We start from the raw sequence: 8,869 nt of genomic DNA, 5'->3' as shown, positions 1-8,869 counted from the left end.
ATGAGGGAGGGGGGAGGAGAGGGGAGAAGAAGGGATAGGGGAGGGGGGAGGGGGAGGGGGAGGGAGGGGGAGGGGAGGGAGGGGAGGGGGGAGGAGAGAGGGGAGGGGGAGGGGGAGAAGAGGGGATGAGGGGAGGGGGAGGAGAGTGGGGAGGTGGGAGGGGAGGAGGAGGGAGAGGGAGGGGGAGGGGGGAGGAGAGAGGAGGGGAGGGGAGGGGAGGAGGGAGAGGGAGGGGAGGAGGGAGGGGGAAGAGAGAGGAGCAGGGAGGAAAGGATCTGACTTTCCCCGTGGAAGCGCAGCTTTGGGGGCCTCTGTGCAGATCTGGGATTTCTGTTTGCTGAAGAATCCCTGACATACAATTCTTTTTTGTTTATTTTTTGGGCGGGGGCAATGGGGCTGGTTAAGTGACTCGGTCAAGCTAGTAAGTATTAAGTTCTGAGTTAAGATTTGAACTCAGGTCCTCTTGACTCCAGGACTGGTGCTCAGTCCACTGCCCAATCTGGGCCTCCCCTGTTATGCCACTCTGACAGATTTAGGATAAAGAATGCCATCCAGCCCAAGAGAAAGAGCTGATGGTGTCTGCATGCAGATTGAAACATATTTTTTAAACTATTTTTCTTGAGGTTTCTTTTGGGGGGGGTTCAATATTTTCTTTCATAACATGACTATTGTGAAAAAATTCATCATAACATGACTATTTTGGAAATGCTTTGCATGGCAACACATTTAGAAACTATATCAAATTGCTTTCTCAACTGGGGGGGCACTGGAGGAAGGCAGAGAATTGGAAACTCAAAGTCTTAAAAACCAACATTAAAACTTTTTACATATGACCAGAGAAAAATCAAATACTAGATACATTTTTAAGAGTCATGTAAAATGAAGAATCCCAGCTAGCATTTATAGAATGCTTTGCAAAGAGTGTTTCATTTGCTTCTCACAACTGGGGGCAGTAGATATATCATGATTGTTATTATTGTATTATTCCTACTTTACAGATGGGGAAACTCAAGAGGGCAGGTGAAATGACAAGTCCTGGCTTCACACAGATAATAACTGAGGCTGGATTTGAACCCAGATCTTCCTAAGGCTAAAGGTCAGAAGCTCTATCAATTGCACCAAAAACTAGGTAAATTTTACAAAGTAATTGCTATGTTCAAAGCACTGTGCTAAGCTTTGGGAGTATATACAGAAAATGTTAGAATATTACTTGCCCTCTCAAGGGGTGGGGGAAAGAAGGGAGGGAGATAATTTGGATCTCACAATTTTTTTTTAGGTTTTTTTGGCAAGGCAAATGTGGTTAAATGGCTTGCCCAAGGTCACACAGCTAGGTAATTATTAAGTGTCTGCAACCAGATTTGAACCCAGGTACTCCTGACTCCAGGGCCAGGGCTCTATCCACTGCACCACCTAGCCGCCCTGGATCTCACAATTTTTAAAAATAAATGCTAAAATTTTTTTTACACATAATTGGGAAATAGTTAATGAACTAAATTATATATTTAAAATAATGAAAAGGGTAGCTAGATGGCACAGTGAATGGAGCACCGGTCCTGGACTCAGGACAACCTGAGACACAATAATTACCTAGCTGTGTGACCTTGAGCAAGTCACTTTGCCTTGCAAAAACCTACAAAAAAAGACATAAAATAATGAAAAAAGAAAAGTAACAGTCCTTCTGTGGAAGCCCAATGGCCCTGGAATCAGGAAGAGCTTGGTTCAAATCCTTCCTCAAATAATGATTAGTTGTATAATTCTGGGTAAGTTATTTAACTGTTTCCAGCTCTCCATCTGTAAACTGGGGCTAATAATAATATCTCCCAGGTTGCCCTGAAATCAATTGGCAAGTATTTTACAGACCTTAAATTAATGTGTAAATGCTAGCTATTATTTTAATGGGAGATCAGCACATCTGGGATGTTACATGTTCAAGCCAGATGGAAAGGCCCCCAAGAGTCTTAAGATGCAAAAGCAGCATAGCAAATGATATTACCTCATCTTTGAAGTCATTTCCACCAATCCATTCATGTACATTTCTAATGTTGACTTGAATGTGCTACCATCTCTGGTGATGATCATTATGATATGGGGACAATACTATGCCCAAAGATCTTGGGTCCGTCTCAGGGGAGTGGGTCCTTGTTTAGCCCACAGCACCTCCTGTTTCCTTCCATGGGGTGGGCTTGCTATTGTAAAGGGAAAAAAAGGGGGTGGCTAGGTGGCATAGTGGATGAAGCACTGGCCTTGGAGTCAGGAGTACTTAATAATTACCTAGCTGTATGGCCTTGGGCAAGCCACTTAACCCTGTTTGTCTTGCAAAAACCTAAAAAAAAAGGCCTGAACCATCTCATTCAGCATTTATGAACTATATATTCAGCATATATGATGAGCCTAAAAAATCAATTTGGTAAGAATTCATTAGTGCCTACTATGTCACAGTTATTGTGTTAGGGGCAGATTGTAAGAAGCTTTGATACCTGCTCTCAAGGGAGGTCACGATTTATCTGGTGATCTACTATTACCTTAGAGCTATTTTCTATTTTTAAATCAAGCTTTTTGACCTCATTCCCCCAAATCTTTCACTATTCCCTCCTGCTCAATTCTCTGGAATGTCCTCACAGGCTCCTCTCTGTCTCCTCAATTACATCAACCTCTTCAGATTGTAGATGATTCGATTCCAAGTCCACTTGCTCCCAGAAGCCCTCTTTCCTTTTTCACATCCCAAACCTAGCCCACCTCTAGGTCAAGGTAGATGACAGATGTGAGATGACTGTTGCATTGACTCTGTATCCCCTCTCGGGCCACTAGGTGGCACAGTGGCCTTGAGTCCAGAACGCTCATCTTCCCGAGTTCAAATCCTGCCTCACAAGCTCTGTGACTCTGGGCAAGTCATTTAAGGCTGTCAAGCCTTAGTTCCCTCCTCTGTTCAGTGAGCTGGAGAATGAAATCAGTGCAGCATCTTTGCCAAGAAAACCCCAAATGAGTCACAGAGTCGGACACAACCGAAACAACTAAACATGTCTCCTCCCACTGCCTCCTCCCTGCTAGTCCATCCAAGAATATCCATCCAACTCTCACTTATCTTCAGCCTGGTGTAGTGAAAACCCACTCCTTGTCTGGAGCTGAAAGGTTTGTGTCATGGCTTTCTCTTCACCCCATGACCACTTACATAGCAATTGGGTTCAATGTCCTCATTTAGAAACCAAAGGATATTGGGCAATCTGGCCTCTGACAGTCTCTTCCTCTTTTTTAATTCATACAGCACTTAATGACCCAGCCCAGTACTGCTAAGTGATCGTTTCCTGTGTATGCATGTTACTTTTTAAATTGTTATTTATCTTTAGCTCACCAACTTGATTTTGAATTCCTTTGGGTAGCCAGTGGGGCAGAACAGAAGGGTCAAAGGGACTGCTAAGATGCAACCTAGGAATGGGTATCCCCTCTACATCCCAGACAAGTGACAATCCAGCAGATCTCCAGTGACACCAACAGTATGTTAGATTGAAGGCATTTGATAAAGGCTTCTGTCTGGAGTCCAAAGGACTTGAATTCAAATGCCATTTTGTGACTTTTTGATAGGTCCTAGAGAACTCTTATAAGGCAGCTGCGAGGCAAAGTAGTTAGAGAGCACTAGATCTAGAATCAGGAAGACCTGGGTTCAAATCCCACCTTAGACACTAGCTGTATGTGACCCTGAGCAAGTTACTTTACCTGGTTTGCCTCAGTTACCTCATCTGTAAAATGAGTTGGAAAAGGAAATGGCAAACCACTCAAGTATCTCTACCATAAAAACTTCAAATGGAGTTGCAGTACTCAGTACTTAACACCTTCACTTTGGGGTTTTTTGTTTTTTAATTTTATTTTATTCCAATTACATGCAAGTTTTTAGTTCTACATTTTTCTACCACCCTCCCATGGAAGTGAACAATATTATATAGGTTGTATCAGTCCAAACACCACTATTTTGGACCTGTTTCCTCAAAAATTTCCTGTCCAATGAGGTATTTAGACTAGATGATCCCTATGACCTTCCAGTTCTAGATCTAAGATGCCAGTCTTTGAATCTTAGGTTTTCTCCTTTTTTCCATGAAGTCTCTCTAACCAGTTCCATCTGAATTCAATAACTATGGCACCAGCTCCTCCCCAACTTAGATATGTGTAGAAATCTGCCCAGCTCCAACTCATATATGTTCATATGAAGCCTTCAGAGGTAATCTCCAAATGTTTCTGCAGTCTTTTGACTCCACCAGAAGTGGTATATCTCATCTGGAATTGGAAAACCCTTTTTATCTTTTCCTTGTAGAATCCCTCCCTTCCTTATAACCACAGACCACATCCCACCTCTTCCTCAAGGAAGACTTTCCTAATCTCCCCAATTATAAGGGTTCCTCTCACCTCCCAAATTATAATTAGCCTGCTTTTACCTTATATCTGTTTATTTATGTATGCCTATTGTTTCTCTCTGGAAGAGATATAAGCTTCTTTAAAAAGTCAGATTCAGCTCTCTCCAGGCGTCCTCGTGCAAGTGACATCGTCTTTAAACCCCAAGCGGCAATCCCTGAAGCACCTTCAAGATGCCCAGGGAAGACAGGGCTACCTGGAAATCCAATTATTTCCTCAAGATCATCCAACTTTTGGATGATTATCCAAAATGCTTCATTGTGGGAGCAGACAACATGGGCTCCAAGCAGATGCAGCAGATCCGGATGTCTCTCCGTGGGAAGGACGTAGTGCTGATGGGAAAAAACACTATGATGCGCAAAGCCATTCGTGGGCATCTGGAGAATAACCCTGCCCTGGAGAAACTGCTCCTCATATCCACGGGAATGTGGGTTTTGTGTTCACCAAGGAAGATCTGACTGAGATTAGGGATATGCTTCTGGCCAATAAGGTACCAGCTGCTGCCCGTGCTGGTGCCATCGCCCCATGTGATGTCATGGTGCCAGCCCAGAACACTGGTCTGGGTCCTGAGAAGACTTCCTTCTTCCAAGCTCTGGGTACCACCACCAAGATTTCCAGGGGCACCATTGAAATTTTGAGTGATGTGCAGCTGATTAAGACTGGAGACAAAGTGGGTGCCAGCAAGGCCACCCTGTTGAACATGCTGAATATCTCCCCATTTTCCTTTGTGCTGATCATTCAGCAGGTGTTTGACAATGGCAGCATCTATAACCCTGAAGTGCTGGACATCACAGAGGAGACCTTGCACCTTCGCTTCTTAGAGGGTATCTGTAATGTTGCCAGCGTCTGTCTGCAGATTGGCTACCCAACTGTTGCATCAGTGCCCCACTCTATCATCAATGGGTACAAGCGGGTCTTGGCTGTAGCTGTGGAGACTGAGTACAGTTTCCTGCTTGCTGAAAAGGTGAAGGCCTTTCTGGCTGACCCTTCAGCCTTTGCAGTGGCTGCCTCTGCGGCTGCAGCTCCAGCTGCTGCTGCTCCAGCCAAAGTAGAAGCCAAGGAAGAGTCGGAAGAGTCCGATGAAGATATGGGATTTGGTCTGTTTGATTAGCCCATGGGATACAACTATTTTGCCAGTTTATTTGTGGAACAAAGAAATAAAAATGCTCATTATCAAAAAAAAGTCAGATTCATTTTGCTTAGCATAGTGGCACATGATAGACATTCTGTTGTTCAGTTGACTTGAATCTGATCCTCATGACCAGGGACTTCCAGATGTCAATTCTGTGTTTCCTCTTCAACCTAGGATTCTTTAAGTATGGATTCTTAACTTGGGATCTCTGGACTTTTGTGTTTAAGAAACAAACAAAAAACCCCAACTTTTTATAATTCTATCTCAGGATAATAGATTTCCTTTTTAATTGTATTTTATTTTGTGCATTTAAAAATATTCTGAATATTATTGATCTATAGGAAATCATGAGGTGGTGGATTTCAGAAAATCCTGGAAGGACTTAGGTGAGCAGATGCTGAGTGAAGTCAGTAGACCAGGAAAACATTGTACACAGCACAGCAACATTGTGTGATGTTCAGCCGTGATGGACTTAGCCTTTCTCAGCAGGGCAATGATGACAATCCTAAAAGACTTGTGATGGAAAATGTCAGCCATATCCAGAGAAAGGAACATGGAGTATGAATGTGGACCAAAGCATATTGTTTTCACTTTTTAAAATGTCTTTTCCCTTTTTTTCTGATTCTTTTTTTTTTTGCAACATGACTAATATGAAAATGTTTAACAGGATTTTACACAAACACTTAGCCTATATCTGATTACTCACTGCCAAGGTGGGGGGGGGGGGAAAGAGAAGGTGGTACAAACTCAAAATCTTACAAAGAAATTGAATACTCAAAACTATCTTTACTTGTAATTGGAAAAAATTATATTAAAAAAATTCTTAGGAAGGGTTCATAGATTTTATCAGATCGCCAAAGGATTCCGTAACACAAAAAAGTTTAAGAACCCCTGCTTTAAGGGCAGGAAGATGTGACTTACTTACACAGACCACAGACACAGAGCCAGACAGACAGACATCCTTCCTGTTTTCTCTTACAAAAGCAGACTGGAGGGTGGCTAGGTGGCACAGTGGATAAAGCACTGTCCCTGCAGTCAGGAGTACCTGGGTTCAAATCCAGTCTCAGACACTTAATAATTACCTAGCTGCGTGGCCTTGGGCAAGCCACTTAACCCCGTTTGCCTTGCAAAAAAAAAACACCTAAAAAAAAGCAGACTGGAGATATCAATGCTCTGTATCAAGCTTAATATTTGTAGAAATCTGAGCCCCATCTCTCTCCCGCCCTCCATCGGTGATCATCTGTCCCTCTCCTCTATCTATATCCTGCTCACTCCTGCATGTGCCTCTATTCTGACTGCCCTTGAATTCCTGGCTCATTTACTGGATGGGCATCTCCATGCTCATGCTCTGCCTCCATAGGGGAATGGCTGAGCAACCCTATCCCTGGTCCACTTCTGGACCACTCTCATCTTTGTGAAACCAATGGGATTCCTTCAACAAAGCTAGATTGTAAACCTACATTAGGCCAGCTAAGTGGATAGATGGAGGTGCCTGGAGAATCTGAGTTCAAATTTGATCTCAAATATTTACAAGCTGTGACCCTGGGGAAGTCACTTAACCCTGCTTCCCTCTGTTTCCTCATCTGTAAAATGAGCCAGAGAAGGAAATGGCAAGCAGCTCCAGTATCTCTGCCAGGAAAACCCCAAATAGGGTCACAATATGTCAGATGACTGAAAACAACTGAACTGAATAAGCCTAAGTCTATTTGCAGACTCCATAGGTTTTCCTCCGGATGTGGATGGCGCTGAACTTGGCAGGTGGCTTAGGATTGTCCTTGACTGCAGAACTGCAGAGAGGACCTGCATCCATCAGAGCTGATCATCTCACAATGTTACTATTAAAGTGATGATTGTTCTGCCTCACTCAACAGCTGACTCTTTTCACTTCCCTGAGCATGAAATTCTCTCCCTCCTCATCTCTGCTTTCTGGCTTCCTCCAAGTCTCAGCTAAAACCCCACCTCGTGCTAGAGGCCTCTCTCCACCCTCCTTAAACACCACTGCCTTTCCTCTGTTCATTTGTCTCATTTTTCCTGTATATATCTTGTGTGAACATGATGGATTCCATGGAGTCTCCCCCGGTTAGGCTGTGAGTTCCCTGAGGGTGGATCTTTTTCCCTTTTTTGGGAAACAAGTTTTAAAAAGTGACAACAGCGCACTTTGGTCTGTATATATTAGCATCATGTCTAATCCAGTAGGTATTTAATAAATGCTTGTAGAGTTGACTCGGCTTGGCTTGTTCCTACCTCTCCCAATAATACACAGAGGCCTTGGCTGAATTTCTTCCCTGCTGTGGGCCTCAGCTGCCACACCTGCCCGTGTTACCTGTGATGCCACCTGCCTCAGGGTGGAGGTCACTATTAAGAGTGAAATGGATAATAAGCACGACCTGCACATGCTCTGGGGAAGCGTAAAGCTTCTCTTCGCCATCAAAAATAAAATGCAAAAACCACCCTGATTTCCCTTTCCATCAGGGCTTGGGGTCCCCCCCCCCAAGACCTGTAGTTGGCAGTGGTGTCTTCCCCAGTTTCAGCTGCTGTCAGGTCGCACGGGGCCCCATGGGGAACTTGGGGCGGGTGAGATTTCCCCAAGAACCAGCTTCCACAGCCACACACGGACGCACTCGGATGGACACAAACACACACATACCCTCACATACACACACACACAGACACAGACACACATACCCTCACATACACACACATAGACACATACATACCCTCACATACACACACAGACACACATACCCTCACATACACACAAAGACACACACACATACCCTCACATACACACACAGACACACACATACCCTCACATACACACACACAGACACACACATACCCTCACATACACACACACACACAGCCACACGGAGGCGCTTGGATGGACACAGATACACACATACCCTCACACACACACACACACCCTCACATGCACACACACAGACATACACACATACCCTCACATACACACATACCCTCACACACACACACACACACACATGCACACACACATACACACACACAGACACACACATACCCTCACATACACACACACAGCCACACACGGAGGCACTTGGATGGACACATACACACACAGCCAACACACACACACACATAATCTCATATACACACACATAGCCACACACGGACGTGCTCAGATGGACACAGACACACAGACACACACACATACCCTCACATACACACACAGACACACACATACACACACACACCCTCACATACACACACAGACACACACATACCCTCACATACACACACACACACACAGCCACACATGGAGGCGCTTGGATGGACACATACACACATGCTCACATACAC

At 44.3% G+C, this 8,869-nt stretch overlaps 1 pseudogene; it reads left to right on the top strand.

Annotated features, from left to right (window-relative positions):
• Window positions 1–4,481: 4,481 nt before the first annotated feature.
• Window positions 4,482–5,584, top strand: LOC141520843 (large ribosomal subunit protein uL10 pseudogene; annotated as a pseudogene).
• The last annotated feature ends 3,285 nt before the right edge of the window (window positions 5,585–8,869 follow it).

Source organism: Macrotis lagotis, chromosome 4 (genome assembly GCF_037893015.1).
Source record: "Macrotis lagotis isolate mMagLag1 chromosome 4, bilby.v1.9.chrom.fasta, whole genome shotgun sequence".
Lineage (NCBI taxonomy): Eukaryota > Metazoa > Chordata > Mammalia > Peramelemorphia > Peramelidae > Macrotis > Macrotis lagotis.
This window is presented reverse-complemented; position numbering and strand designations above follow the sequence as displayed.